The sequence below is a fragment of the Petaurus breviceps genome, unplaced genomic scaffold (genome assembly GCF_028583685.1).
Source record: "Petaurus breviceps papuanus isolate PSGF00001 unplaced genomic scaffold, PetGlider_PUasm1.0 90842, whole genome shotgun sequence".
NCBI lineage: Eukaryota > Metazoa > Chordata > Mammalia > Diprotodontia > Petauridae > Petaurus > Petaurus breviceps.
Window position 1 is genome coordinate 8149884 of NW_027187358.1, and position 16254 is coordinate 8166137.

At 40.9% G+C, this 16254-nt stretch overlaps 1 pseudogene; it reads right to left on the bottom strand.

The window, feature by feature from the left end:
- Positions 1-6125: 6125 nt before the first annotated feature.
- On the bottom strand, positions 6126-6513 carry LOC138148883 (ubiquitin-like FUBI-ribosomal protein eS30 fusion protein; annotated as a pseudogene).
- Between the last annotated feature and the right edge of the window lie 9741 nt (positions 6514-16254).

Below are 16254 nucleotides of genomic sequence, written 5' to 3' on the forward strand. Positions count from 1 at the left end.
TGGATTTAATTTTTTACACTGGGGAAAACTGAGATTCGGAGACATTGTGATTTGCCCAGTGATCACACAGGAAGTTCGCAGTGGAACTGAGATTAGGACTCAGTTCTCTTGGTTGCCAGTCCGCAGGGGATGAAACCTGGACCTGGGGTCAGAAAGACCTGAATTCAAATCCTGCCTGAGGCATTTTCTTAATGGGTATTGTGGTCCCGAGCTGGTTATTTAACTCCTCTGAGTCTTAGTTTCCTAATCTGTAAAATGGGAATCATATTACTACCTATCTCACAGGACTGTGATGACAGATATAGGATTAAAGATTTCGGGGCTAACAGGAAGGGATTTTAGCCTCAAGTCCAACCCCCTCATTGTGTAGATGATGAAACAGAGACTCAGAAAGTTTAAGGCACTTGCCTAGGGGAGTCATATAACTAGGAAGCATCTGAAAGTGGATTTGAACCTGAGATTTCCTGCCTCCAAGGTCAGTGTCCTCTTCGCCATGCCAGGCTGCTTTGCATCGCATTTTGCAAATCTTAAAGGACTAGATAAACATGAATGTTAGTGTTGTGATCTTTCCATGAACCTTCTCTGAAGTACCTTGTATTCCCTCCCCTTCCCCTCTCCCACTGGTGACTCCTGCCCTTGAAAAGAAGGACCTTGGTGCACAGCCTCATAAGCAATCACCTGTGGAATTCTGGGACAGGCAACTTGTAACAAAACTCTCTGATGCTCATCTCCTCTCAGACAGGAGGAAATATTCTTTTTTTTTTTAAGCCAACACAATCACTTGTCAAACCAAGAAAGGCTTCCCTTTTCAGTCTTGTGGCTGCTCCTGCTGCTGTCTTAGACTAATCATCATAAAAGACAATTAGAAGAGATTGTATTATAAAGAAGAGAAAGTGTTGTCAAGGGATCTTGGGCACTTATTATCCCAACTTTGTCATTAAACTACTTACATTCCTGGTATAACCTTGGGCAAATAACAGTTTCTATGGGCCAGTTTATTGATTGATTGAGCTATAGGGAAGAGACTTCTAGAGATCATTCCTCTGTTCTCAAGCAGATGACAGGATCAGCCCACTAACACTTTGGTCAGAGGTTTACCACATAGCCCTAATGGGAATTCCAACACCTGGGACAAATTCAGGTGAGTAGAGCGGTGAGTGGTATTGAACTATGACCACAAAACCTTGGCATGATTGATACAGACTGTAGATAGAAAACAGTAATTGAGGAGGTTGAAGACCTAGAACAGGGGGACCATGGTACTTAAAGAGGGCAGGGATTGGGGTGAAGAAGACTAGAAGGTAGATACTGAACTTCTCAGAGAGGAGGGAGAGTAACTTGGAGGCCCATAGATGACAACAATTTGGATGAGATAGAATGAACCTTAAAGCTGGAAGGATGGTTGCTGGGTAATGATGGCAGTAAGAGGGTCTGAAGCACTGGGAAGCAAACAATGTGCCAATTATTCCTCTCAGTCCTGTGTTTCAGAATATTAATGGAAGGGAAGTCAACTTTGGAAATGGCACCAAGAAATGTCTTGACTTCGGGAGAAAGTTAGGTTTCAGTGAACATAAAAAGATGAGAGGAATGGGAAAGGGTATATTAACAATGAGGAGGTTTCAAAGTCTAGTAGAAAGAGAGGGTGCAAGAAAATAGAGACTAGAGAGAGCTAAGGTTAGAGCTGGATGTAGATGTTGGGGGAGGTAGCAAGGAAAAGAAGTTTCAAGGGTGAGCAGAAAGGCAAAGCACCATTTCCCTTAGCCTTAGCATGGTACCTAGCACATAGTAGGTACTTGATTTCCTTCCTTCTTTCATTCCCCTCTGCTCCTTCCCTAACCTCTACATCAGTCTCCTCCATTCCTTCTCCCTCTCCCTTTCCCAGGGTTATCTTTCTTCTAAACCCCAGCAAATGAAAGGTGGGGTGGGATTGGACTGGTACAGTTTCACAGTGAGACAAAGTAGCCCATCCCATTCTCCTCCTCCCAGAATCTTTGTGGATAATGACCCAGTTCTCTTTCTGTCTCAAAAAAATACCTTTAATTCCAACCCCCAGAAAGGACAGGAATGATGGAGAATGAGGAGTTACTGGAAAGGTAGTCTCTGGACCACAGTATGGATAAAGAAAAATCCCCCCATCAAGGGAGCCTTATCAGGATGTCACACCTGGGACAAAGCTCGAGTTGCCCTGTCCTAGTTATGACTCTCCTCTCACATGTTATAAAGGATCTGGGTACACTTCTGGGGATTTTTCAGTTCTCTGGCTCACTACCCCACCCTAGACAATCTGAGAATTTAACCATCTGTCAAAACCTAGCATACTGTCAATAGCTTTCCTTGCAAACATAAAAGCAAGCAGGAATCACAACAGGGTACATGGAAAATAATGATACCCACATAGGTTTAACACTGCTCCAGTGAGTTGGACAGCTTCAGTTATTTACAGTCATGCCCTGGGTAGGGCTTCTCAAAGGGGGTACCTTTAGCATAATCCCTCAGAATGTCTCCTACTCAGGATCTTTCAGCCTTTCCCCTTGGTTGCATCCTACATGGTGCCACTGACCTACCGTGTAGGAGAGCAATTGACTTTGCCTGTAATTCTGCACAGCTCCCAGCATAAAATGGGGATCATCTCTCCCTATTACCCCTTCTAGTAAAGTTCAGTAGTTTATCCAAGATCACACAGGCAGTGAGCATCAACATCGGTCTGTCTGCCAGCTTCAGCAGATGGTTTGGATTCTCTTCATCAATCAGCAGGCAGTGCTCATTCCCCAAAGCTACTGGGTAGATATCCCAGAGCTCCCTTGGACTAGCCAGAGAAAAATGGCACCCGATACTGAACTAGAATAGAGTGTCAAACAAGGGACCCCAGTTAGGATTTCTCCCTTACACTGACCTCTTGTTTCACACACTTGTGACCAGAGTCTAGGTTATAGCACCTGGGCAACACACAAGCACTTTGTCAAAGTGAGTGGGGATGTTCATCATGCCCCTCTACACCTCTGAATCCTGCCCCGTAGTGAGATGATACATCTCCCTTAACATGGAAATAACAACACATATGCCCACATGTGCCTGGTTCCACATTTATTCAATGAGACTCAACAGGATATAAAGTCCATTGTTGGTCGGTGGCCCCCCAACATTTGTCAGTTCAGTTCCCCAAGGGGGCTTGTCTTACATAATAGTCATATGCTGACCCGTGACAAAATATCTGTCCACAGAGACTTTGCACTTCAATTGTCCCTCTCTGTTCTCTCATGCTTTCTTCTGGGGAATTCTCTCAGTTGCCTACTTTTCTATCTCAATTTTGGGATTTCTCATCATTTTTTTGGTTTGTTTTTGTTTTTTTGTTTTTGGGGTTTTTTTTTTTTTTTGCTTTTTGGAGGGGCAGTTGGGGTTAAGTGACTTGCCCAAGGTCACACGGCTAGTAAATTTTAAGTGTCTACGGCTGGATTTTAACTCAGGGCCTCCTGACTCCAGGGCCAGTGCTCTGTTCACTATACCCCCTAGCCACCCTTCTCATTATTCTAAATGGGAAGAAAATGAGATGCTGTTTCCTACCTCCAGATCTTTGCTTTGAGATATTTTCAGCCTTTTCATTGATCATAGTTTTGCTGACAAGATAGTCTGGTAAAACTTGTTATATTATTTAGAATTCAAAAGATTTAGAGACATTTTAATTTCTTTTATGTTCAGTGGAAAATGGGAATCTCCCAGATTGGGGGAGGGGAAGGCACTCTTTGATTTCATCATGGCAAAGATTGTTTTTTAATTGCAGGGTACCACAGAGCATTTTTATACAAGCAAGCATGTGTAGGAATCCTAAAGAGAGTTTCTTGAAGCCAAATGCTATCTTGTACTCATTGGTGCATTATTCAAACTTCCCTGACTCAGGGCTAAGCCAAAGGTCATCTTCTCAACCTTAGACAGCTTCCCCACGTACAGAGGAACTGCACAAGCTCTCGAGAGCTGGTTGTTAAAGTTTCACTATGAGCATTTGCACACTGGAAATAGACAAATACTACAAATCAGGGCTTAACCTATTGTTTCGTTGATTATCTAGACTTAAGAAAATTATGGAGAAAATGTTAATAATGCAGATTAGACTTTAAAGTATGTCACCTCATTTTTTTTTTTTTTTGGAGAGCCAGTTGTTAAAAATTTACCAGAATATTGTTGTACAGTCTTTCAGTCATCTCTTTGTGATTCCTTCAACCACAGCATTCTAGCCTCTTCTATCCTCCACTGGTTCTTAAAGTCTGTCCAAACTCATGTTCATTGTTTCCATGACACTATTTATTCATCTCATCCTCTGCCATCCCCTTCTCCTTTTGCCTTTTGCCTTCAATCTTTCCCAATATCAGGGTCTTTTCCAATGAATCCTGTCTTCTTATGTGGACAAAGCATTTAAGCTTCATCTTCAGTATTTGACCTGGTGAATAATTTCCAATGAATTCATTTCTTTAAGCATAGACTGATGCAACTTCCTTGCTGTCCAAGGGACAATCAAAAGTCTTCTCCAGCACCAGAATTCAAAAGCATCAGTTCTGTAGTGCTCAGCTTTCCTTATAACCCACCTCTCATAGCCATATAATACTACTGGAAATAACCATAGCTTTGACTCTATGGACCTTTGTCTCCAAAGTGATGTCTCTGCTTTTTAGTATGCTGTCTGGATTTGCCATAGCTTTCCTTCCAACGAAGTAAGCATCTTGTAATTCCAAGGCTGCCATCGCTATTTGCAGTGATCTTTGAGCCCAAGAATATAAAATCTGACACTGCTTCCTTTTCTTCTCCCTCTATTTGTCAAGAAGAGATGGAACCAATTACCAAGATCTTTGTTTTTTTAATGTTAAACTTCAAGCCAGCTTTTACACTCTCCTTTTTACCCTCATCAAGAGGTTTCTTAATTCTTCTTCACTTTCTGCCATGAGAATTTACCAGAATATCCCTGCCTGTATATCTCTGACCTCTTGGAAGTATGACAAACAACACTCAGGAATATACTTCCTATTGCATTTTCCAAGCAAGTCTCTGTTCCCCGTACCAGACTTGGTCAAGGAGAATTTCACCATCTGATATCTTCTCCTTCCAGTGCCTAGGCAGCATACTTCCTCACTATACCAGTACATCCCACATATCTAGAGGCTCAGTTGAACTCCCTTCCCCCCAATTTCTTCCCCATTCATCTCTGGGTTCCATGAGTTCATCTAGAGCAAGCTGGACAGGGTTATTTAAGATAATCTGAGCTACTGACTTAAGGGAGGGGGGAAATGTCAAGCCCTCCCTGAATTGCTGCACAAAGAGAAGACAATATTTTAGTCCCTTCTATATGCCTTGCAGTCTGGTATTCTGGGAAGAGTACTAAATTTGGAGTCAAAAGACTCAGGTTCAAATCCCAGCACTGCCATTTACTATAGAATGAATATATACTTACATACCTACATACATATGTGTATATGTATGTATGTAGATATGTGTGTATACACTTATACTCATTTGATGAATATATATTCATTTATTTAATAAACATTTATTAAGCACTTATTGTGTGACATGGATATATGTATATGTGTGTATACATGCATGTTCATTTATTTATAGCAGCACTTTTATGCTAGCAAAAAACTATAAACAACCTGAGTGCAGATGAAGGGTGGATAAGAACTTATAGCATATGAACATTATTCAATATTAATGTATCATAAGTAATGGTGAATACGAGAAATTTAGCTTTATGAACTGATGCAATGTGAATTAAATAGAACTAGGAGAATAACATACATGACTACAATAACATAACGTTTTTAAAACCACAAAAAATAAAGTCATCAATCATTAGGTAACAGAAATGACAAATCTTAGAGAAAACAGGAGGAAGTATGTGCCACTCCCCACCCTCCTTTAGTTAAAGATAGAAGAGATATATATACCCTCAGACATGATCAATGTATTGGTTTTGCTGAACTGTTTTTCTTTGGTAGAAGGGAGGGATCAAGAAATTGGGGGGGAAGGGGAGACATTAATATCCAGAAACATGTGTGATGAAAATAAAAGTATAAATAAAAAATTTTTTAAAGAATCACAGTAGCTTTATTTGGGGACAGACAGAAAGTGCCAGGGGATTACAAGTTAGCACTGGGGCCCTTCTTCTTGCCAAAGGTGGGCACTACATTGACAAAGCATCAGTTGTACAGCTTCCTCCTGTTAGCACGTCCAGTCTTCTTCTTCTACTACTAGTTGGCCACCCTGGGAGTCTGACCCCTTGCTTTTCCAGCTCGGCCCAGAAAGCCATGGATTTTACCTCTTAGCATCTGGTCAGCCACTTCCAGAGTGGACAGGGGCTCCACCCCTCACTGCACCATCCTCCAGCGGGGAGCCCCCTAGAAGCAGGACCTGTTCCTCGGGGGCAATGCCCTCCAGGGATGCCACATGGGCCTTGATCTGGGCAACAGTCTCCTGCCCGGTCACCTTGAGGGTGTGCAGAGCCTGCGCATGGACAAACAGCTGCATGGTAGCAACTTGGCCACGCTAGTCCTGCTTCCACTGCTGCGAAGATGGAGACCACAAAATAAATAAAATTATTTTTTAAAATAATAAAGTAAACAAAGTTTCTACTTAGAAATAATATATTTGGGGGCGGCCAGGTAGCACAGCAAGTAAGAGCACCGGCTCCAGTGTTGAGAAGACCTGGAGATCAAATCCCGGGCTCGGACACTTAGCACCCACCCAGAAACACCTGGCCGTGTAACCTTGAGTAAGTTACTTAACCCCCATTGCTTAGGGGCGGCCAGGTGGCTCAGCAAGAGCACCGGCTCCAGTGTTGGGACGACCTGGAGATCGAATCCTGGGCTCAGACACTCAGCACCACACCCAGAAATAACTGGCCCTGTAACCTTGAGCAAGTTACTTAACCCTGATTGCTTAAAAAAAAAAAAAAAGAAATAATATATTTGTATAGTAATAATCTATTTAACAATCTATGAAGGCTTTCTCTTTATATAACCTTATTTGATCTTCACAACAATCTTCTGATGTGGGTAGTATAGGTATTATTGTGCCCATTTTACAGAAGAGAAAACCAAGAAAGGTTTAAATGGTTTACTCAGGGCCACAGGAGCTAGTCAATACAAAATGGGAAAAACCTAGCTTTTCTGACTCCTAGCCCAAGGCCCTTCTCAAGAGGCTATGGTGCTTCTAACCCTTCCCCACCCTAATTCCCTCTCCCAAAACAGATTTACATCATTACTTTGCTCAGCAAAGGCTTCTTTTGTTGAATTAAGTGATTAAAATTACTTATTTAGCACCTACTAGGTGCCTGGGCCCTGTAAGGATCAGCTAAAGCTCAATCTCTGTCTAAATCATCAGATATTCCAAATGGTCGGCCAAGGGTAGTTGAGTTTCTATCTGAGAGGCCCAGATGAAGCCTCAAATGAGGATCTGGATGGTTTGTTAGCTGTTGAAATGACCAATTTCTCAGAGATCACTGCAATTAAAGCTCATGTTCAATGGCTTACAACACCAGCACTGAGATTTCAGAAATGGAGCATCTGCAGCACAGCTGGTACAGCTGTGTTGGAAAATCAATCATTGCCCTGGCAACTGCGTAACTGATGGTCCATCAATCAGAAACACAAGGCGTTTATAAAACACATAAATGTGCCTGCAGATCTGCAAATGCAATGGGGAATTGAGGGCCTGGGCAGCTTGGGAGAGAAGGCAACTTGAAAGGCCCCTTTGGCTGGGGGGGAATCCACAGCTCGGTGCCCCCAGTAGCACAGCCCAGGGGTGGCAGATGGGATGTCGTCTTAGAGAAGGCAGAGCCCCCAGGCAGAGCTCCTCACTTGTGGTGGGTGGGCCATCTTCTGACTCAGCTGTCCCCCCTACCTGGAACTCTCTCTCTCTCCTCATCTGGTCCTCCTAGCTTTCTGGGTTCCTTCAAATCTCAAGTAAAGACCCATTTTCTATAAGGAGCCTTTCCTAGTCCTTAAAGTTATGGGCTTCCTTCTGAGACTATCTTCAGTTTACTCTCCATATCTCTTAATTACATGATTGTTTTCATGTTCCCTCCTGTATTAGATTCTTAGTTTCTTGAGAAGAGGAACTGCCTTTTGCCTGTCTTTGTATTCCCAGTGCTTAGCATGATGCCTGGCATATAGTAAGAGCTTAATAAATGTTTATTGACTGACTGACCGACTCTGCCTGGGACAAAGAGTTCCCCTGCCCCACCCCACCATCCACAGGGCCTAAGGGTACCTTAAAGGTACTCCTAAATGTTTGCACTTGAAGATGCCCTCCCATGTGTTATTGGCACAATAATCTTAGGTCCCACCCCCTCCAAACATGGCAGTTTTCTGTTACGATGTCTCCATTTTCTCTAAGAATACCTGAGATCTTGTAAGCGGAGAATAGAGAACCAGAGGAACAAGTCGGGGATATGGGAACAAAGTACTTTCTTTCTCCTGACTCAGACTGTAAAAGAGAACCTTCTTTCCATTTAGCGATTCCTTGTGGTTCCAAACATTACCTACCTTCAAAAAAAAAAAAAAGGAGATAAAATGAATGCTCTTCTCTTTTCTTTCCAAGATTCCTCATGGGCCATTTATTCCCCCCATATTCATTGTGAAAGGGAAGAGGGAAGGAAAGTTGAGGAATATTTAAATTTTTCCCTTAGTTTTATTTTTCTATTTCTATTTTTATTTTTTTTTGGTGGGGAGAGGGTGGTGGTATTGCTAGTCCAGATGTCTTCCTGGGTATTAATAACCAGATCACTACTTAGAGCACAAACTCCCCAGGCGTAGCCCATTAAGAATAACTCCTATAATAGCATAGTTTTTATAAGCTTTAAGTCTTATACAAGGTGTCCCAAAAGTCTTAGGGCACTTTTAAGCTTTAATAGCTAAAAAAATGCCCTAAGACTTTTGGGACATCTTGTATGCTTTAGAGGTACAGAGAGTGTATGCTGTAGAGTTGAGGTCTCTGGATGCTATAACAATAATACTTGGTCATTGTTTGGGCCCTGATAGCTCAGAGTGAGTATAAATAGCAATTGTTTCTTATTTTGGCCAAAAACCCTGAGAGTCTTCCCCTCCCAGATAGATTTTTTTTTAACTAGGTAAAAGAAGCCATTCTTTGCCTCATTTTTTACCTAGCCTTGATCAATGAATGGGTGTTGCCTCAATCAAACTGAGACTTGGGAAAGATCTTAGCTTAGAGGTCTCCTACTGCATCCAGGGTCATCTCCAGTCCTCCTGACCTATATCTCACCATTGGACCCAGATGGCTCTGGAGAAGAGAGTGAGGCTGGTGACCTTGCACAGTCCTCCCTCACTTGAATCCAATTCACTGGAAAGTCACGGCATCACCTTCCTGACGCCATGCTTCTCTTTGAGAACAAAGGACAGACAACAACTAGAACAGTCAGGAAATCAGTGGCAAAATAAAGCTGCTAAATTGTGTTCTATGCTGTGGTGGGTCCTAAAAACACAATAGGAGTACATAGGTAGTATACCTCAGGTCTGCAGCATTCTGGCCTTTCTTTCCAAAGGTCTCCACTTTAAACCAGTCAATAAGAATTTATTAAGTACTTACTATGTGCCAAGTATTTTGCTAATTTCCTCGGACAAAGAAAGGCAAAACCAGTTCTTTCCCTCAAGGAATTTACAGTCTAATGTACAATCTAACCACCTCCTTAATCCAATCCAGCTATCACCCAATTAATCCAACTATTTTCATTAAAAATTTTAGGAACATAACATTGAACATTAGTATAGTTGACTAAAATTGCTTTACATTCATATCAATCAATTTAAACACACTATATATCACAACAGCTAGGAAAGCTAAGTGGATAGAATGCAGGGCCTAGAGTGAGGAAAACTTATCTTCCTGAGTTCAAATCTGGCCTCAGACACTCACTAGCTATGTGACTCTGGGCAAGTCACTTCACCCTGTTTGCCTCAGTTTCCTTATCTATAAAGTAAGCTGGAGAAAGAAATGGCAAACCACTCCAGTATCCTTACCAAGAAAACCCCAAAATGGGGTTACAAAGAGTCCGACATGACTGAAAAACAGCAAAGTATCATAACATCTTTTGGTCTTTTATTCTAAGTGTTTTTTATTCTAAGGTCTTTTATCCTACCTTCGCCTCATTATTCTCATTTACTTTTCCTCATATTATTATAGTGCATGCTCTATTTTTCTGGTTATATTTTTTCCTTTACATCATTTCATAAAAGTGTTTTCAGATTTTTTTATTCTTCATACTTACCAGTCTTAATTGCATTATAATACCCCATCATGGTAATGTGCTACAATTTATTTAGCCACTCCTCTATTGGGGAGCTTTAAGTATTGTTGGACATTTAGGCTACTTCCAGTTTGAGAAATTTTTTTTTCTTTCAAATTCTCATAATGCTGCTATGAAAATTTGTTAACACCAGTGGGGTTTTTTCTTTGTCTTAATAACATTTGGAAGATGGAAAAGGGTATGGGGAGGAGATATTCCAATAATTGTTGCGTTCGAAGGTGTAATTCTTCTTGTAACCTCTCTTACATACTTCCGTATTGCTTTCTAAAAAGATTCCATGAGTTTGCAATTCTGCTCATAATGAATGTAGATGTCTTTCTGCAAGTCAAAAAATTTAATCAACAAATATTTTTATACATCTACTATGTAACAGGCTCTATACAAAATTCTGGTGATACAAAGAAAGGTAAAAACAATAACTGGGGGAGACAAGATTCAAAATAAAACACCTATGTACAAACAAGATATTTATAGGGTGAATTGGAGATAATCTCAAAGGGAAGGTGCTTCCATTAGAGAGGAGAAGGAAAGGCTTCTTGGAAAGAATGGAATTTTAGCTGAGACTTGAAGGAAATCATGAAAGCCAGGAGTTTGAGACAAGAAGGAAGAAATTTCCTGGTTGCACTGAATTTTGTTATTTTTTAAATCATTTTTGCATATTCAATGAACATGAGGTGGTACCTCAAAGTTATTTTAATTTGTATCACTTTGATCACTAGTAAAGTTAAGTAATTTTTGAAGTATTGGAAGCAATTTTTGTTTTCTCTTGAAATTGTTATGGTGTAAGAATGTGATGGAGTACTGTTGTGCTATAAGTTATGATGGAGGGGATGACTTCGGAAAAACCTGGGAAGATTTATCTAAATTGGTGCAGAGTGGAGTAAGCAGAACCTAGAGAACAATGTATACAGTAACAGTTCTAAAGGACTCATGATGAAATATGCTATCCACCTCCAGATAGAGAAATATAGTGCAATTTGGAGCATATATTTTCTCTCTCTTTCTTTTTCAGGTTTTTCCCCCCAGAACATGGCTAATGTGGAAATTTGTTTTTCCATGGCTTCATATTTAGAATGAGTTTTGTATTTCTTGCCTTCTCAAGGGGAAGAGGAGGGCTGGGGGAAGGAAAGAATCTGGAACTGAGAATAAAATAAAATAGAATTTTAAAAGAAAGGGAAAATGTTCATATCTTTTTACTATTCATATCCATTATAGAGTAGGAGTTGCCACTCTGACTTTTTAACAATTTCTTGTCCCAAACTTTTCAAGATACTCCAGCTGTATTATCTTTCCCCCTCAATAATCCCTCAACAACTCTCTCAGAAGAACCCTGAGCACATTGGGCTGTGGGTCTGACCTAGTGTGGCATTTCTGATATTCCATTTTCCTGTGGGTTACCTAGGGGTGATGAATTTGCAATCTCCCCATTTCATTGTGAAATAAGCTAAGGGGCTTAATTGAATGAACGAATAAATCAAAACTAGCCTTAAGGTTTGATGGCATCACAAAGGACACAATCCATCATTCGATCAATAAGCATTTTTAGTGTCCACTAGGTGCTTTTGGTAGCATAAAGGTATTTAAATTGAGATCATCTTATGTGAATAAATTCTCCCTTTACCAGACCAAAGAGCTACTTCTCAGCTTGATATTCAAGACCCTCCTTCAGCTATACCCCACCTTCCCCTGACATAGCCCATCATTGTTCCTCAGGTCCCCTGCAGGGTCTCTCTCCAGTCTCTGGCACACACACTTTTTACTACTCCACCTCTTTGCTCCCTGATACATCTCCTCTATGTCACTCCATGAACTTGTTAATAGGATCACAGAACTGGAAGGAACCTGTTTTGTTCTATAGACAAGGAACCAGTAGGATAAAGATACCTATTCAAGGTCAATACAACTCCTCCATATCAGAGTCAAGATTTGAACTAGGTCTCCTGACTCTTGAGCAAGGACTGTTTCTACTACCTTATATTCTATGACCTGTGTCAGCTATTCCATGCATGAATGAGGTGTATCATTTCCCTAGTTATGCTGGAAGGTCCTGTAGTATTGAAGAACTGGAATTGGGATAAGAAAAATCTGGATTCAAATCTCTCCTCTGACACTAATTATGTCAAATTCCATGATCATTCTTTTTTTTTTTAAACAATTGGGGTTAAGTAACTTGCTCAAGGTTACACAGCCAGTTATTTCTGGGTGTGGTGCTAAGTATCAGAGCCCAGATTCGATCCCAGGTCATCCCGACTCTGGGGCAGGTGCTCTTACTCACTGAGCCACCTGGCTGCCCCTAAGCAATTGGGGTTAAGTAACTTGCTCAAAGTTACAGGGCCAGGTGTTTCTGGGTGGCTGCTAAGTGTCTGAGCCTGGATTCAATCTCTAGGGCTGGTGCTCTTACTCGCTGTGCTACCTGGCTGCCCCTATTCCATGATCATTCTAAGCCTCAGTTTCCTCATCTGTAAAACGGAAGAGTTGGATTACTGTTGTTGTTCAGTCATGTCTGATTCTTAATGACCCCATTTGGGGTTTTCTTGACAAAGATACTGGAGTGGTTTGCCATTTCCTTCTTCAACTCATTTTACAGATGAGGAAACTGAGGCAAATAGGGTTAAGTGATTTGCCCAGGATCACACAACTAATAAGTATCTGAGACTAGATTTGTATTTAGGTTTTCCTGACTCCAGGTCATGGCATCACCTAGCTGCCTCTTCCCACTACTAATTCTATTATACTAGGAGTAACAGGGGCTTTATCATTTCCCTACTGTGTGCAACAAAATAGGTCCTCCATCAATGCTTGATGACAAATGTGGTATGAACTCTACACCTTGGGTTGTAACTCTTTTCTTTCTCCACCAAAATAAGGAATAAGTTTGTAGCTGGAGCTAGAAATCAGATAGGATCCAAGCCAGAACAGTTAATAAAATCAGATTCAATAGCTCAGAGACAAAGCTTAAAGAAAGAGACATCTTTGACCCATCGCCTAAGGAGGACTGCACCCACATTCCCACTCATCCTCTCAAGAACGACAGACCCCCTCCAATTCACATATTCCCTACGTGTTCTGATCTGACAGTCCTTTCAAAAACAGTAAGCCTAGAGCATCCATATTTCTATGTGGCATTTGTGATGGATATGAAATCAAGAATTTATTTCTGTCACCGAAATAAACCCTGCTTTTCAAAGACGCTGGTAATTTAGAAGCCAGGGGATTTCTCCGCTTACTTCTGCCAATTGCCATTTTTCTTTCCTTCTGGCTTTTCCCACAGTAAATCACTCTGAGGAAAAACAAAATGTGAAATCAGGCTTTTCATATGCTGGGGACGGAAAGTAAAGGATGGTAGGAAAAAATGAAACCACTCTGGAGCTGCGAGTCCCAAGCTCCACTCAAACTTTCCACTGAATCGAGACCTCAGCTTGCAACCCGAGAGGAGAAATTAAGTTGTAATATTCCAGCAAATAGTGGGAACCAGTCAGCGCTGGGATACGGGCTTTCGGCCTAGATAACGAGGCTCTGCAGAAGCAAATTTAATTACCTGTCAGGAACTAAATAAAAGCTTTGCTTTATCTAATACTCCCTGTGTGCAGCATAACTATGGAAACAAGTCTGAAACTCAATTGATTTGTTATTTACAGGGTCCTAAAGAGCTGTTAAAAAGAAAAGTGGATGACTGAAAGTCTTTTTGAAGTTTGATTTTTCTTTGATATGCTTTTTGTCCACTTCTTTGCTGACTAAACCTCTAGCTGCCACCATCTCCAACCATTAGCTTTAATCAGAATTATGCTTACTAAAATAATTCATTAGAGTAGCTTACCTTGATCTAAAAAAAAAAAAGCTTAAAAAAACCCATCCCCAAGTGACTAACTGGCTGGAAATAAGTTTAACCCTTAGCTCAGTAAGTTCTCAAAAGGCAAAGTTTGTCAAGACTGAACCCAAAGTCTTCCTTATTTGGTAGAATCTAAATCATGGAATTTGTGCTCTATTGTTGTTGCCTTTGAGAGTTTTTAATTTCCATGTCATTCCCTTTTCTCCAGCCATGTCAGGTAATGATGCATTTTATACACATCACCAAAAATCTAGTCTCAACAATTTTGTCAGGAAGGTTGGGCAAATGTTATTGCTCCCATTCCCAGATGAAAAAATCAAGGCTCAGTAACTATTATTATTGTAACCCTATTATTATTCTTTCTCTTTCCTCATTGCTTATATTTATTAAATATATATATATATATATATATATATATTACATTCCTTTGGGCAAAGCACCCACATGTAAGGATACAATTCCCCTTATGGACAGAGAGAGGAAGGAAGGAAGGAAGGAAGGGAGGAGGGAGAGAGGGAGGGAGGAAGGAAGGGAGGAGGGAGGAAGGAAGGAAGGAAGGAAGGAAGGAAGGAAGGAAGGAAGGAAGGAAGGAAGGAAGGAAGGAAGGAAGGAAGGAAGGAAGGAAGGAAGGAAGGAAGGAAGGAAGGAAGGAAGGAAAGAAGAAGAAACATTGCCCAACTGGAACTGGCCAGTTGGATGCCCAGTGGGGCAGCTACTACTACTCACTACTACAACTAATCTTGGGGTTTGAGGGCTAGATTTTTTTTTCTCTTCCCTACTACTTATTCTTTCATTTTAAAAAAACTGGAATAATTAACTTTTTGTCTCATGTAGTTTCATTTATGATCTCTTTAAATAACACTCTGGAAAACCAGGCTTTGATAAAGCCCATTGGGATTCAAATGGAGTTACTTGACTGTGCCTTAAACCTAAATCACTCTGGCTCTCACTGATGTAATAGGTCCCAACCCAAGCCTCATTTGGTCATTTTTTGGGGCCTGATGGCTCAGAGTAAGTGTAAAAAGCATTTTTTTTTCTGTTTCATCCTGAAACCCTCAGACTCTTCCCCTCCCAGACTGATTTTTTTTTAATCAAACTAAGCCATCTTTTGCCTCATCTCTTACCTAACCTTAATTCACTGAATCACTCAATGGGTGTTACCTCCAACTGAGACCTAAGAAAGATCTTAGATTAAAAAAGGTCAAGGTGTGCCCACTGCATCTGGGGTCAGCTCCAGTCATCCTGACCTATGTCTTGCCTCTGGACTCAGATGACTGGAAGAGAGAGTGAGGCTGATGACTTTACACAGACCTGCCTTGCTTAAAATCAATTCACTTGCAAGTCAAGACATCACCCTCCTGATGTCATTGGTCCTCTTTCAGGATGAAGGACTAAAAACAACAAACATTTATTCAAGGTTTTGTTAGCCACTGTCCAGATCGGGAGCTAGGCTTAACCCATGATCACCTGGGCAGTTTTCACAATTTCCAGTGGAGCAGATGTGCTGGGAAACTTCATTGTTTCCTATGGTTATCAGAAAGTCAATAATCTTCTATCCCTCAGTTCTATTGCCCTCTATGGGGCAGCTTAGATTCATTGTCAAGGGGTATGTGGGTTTGTGGATCTAATGGATTAAGATTGAGCTCTGAGCCCCCATCCACCTCCTTTTTATAAATTTGCTGCATTTCAGTGAATGCTAATCACATGACCTTGACATAATAGAGTCAGTTCTACACAGAAACAGTTTAGTATAGAATCAATATTCAAATAAATAGTACAAAATAAGAAGAACACAATGAATAATAAAACAATAAATCTTCTACCAGGTAGTTGTGAGTCCTCCACTCTGCTTAACCCTGGAAGTGCCTTACATCAAAGGTGTCAAATATGGTGTGGATGCATGCGACCCACAACACTCCTGACAGTAGCCTGAGATTAAAATGTACTTCCTATATGATTTTAATGGGTTGATATATTAATAACAGGGGAAAAAAAGAAACAGATGAACATGTGTGGTTTTCTAAGTCAATATGCAGCCCAAAGGGATTCAGTTTAAGGGCCTTCATTTCTATTTGAGTTTGACACCACTGCCCTAGATAATAGGAACAACTTAGAT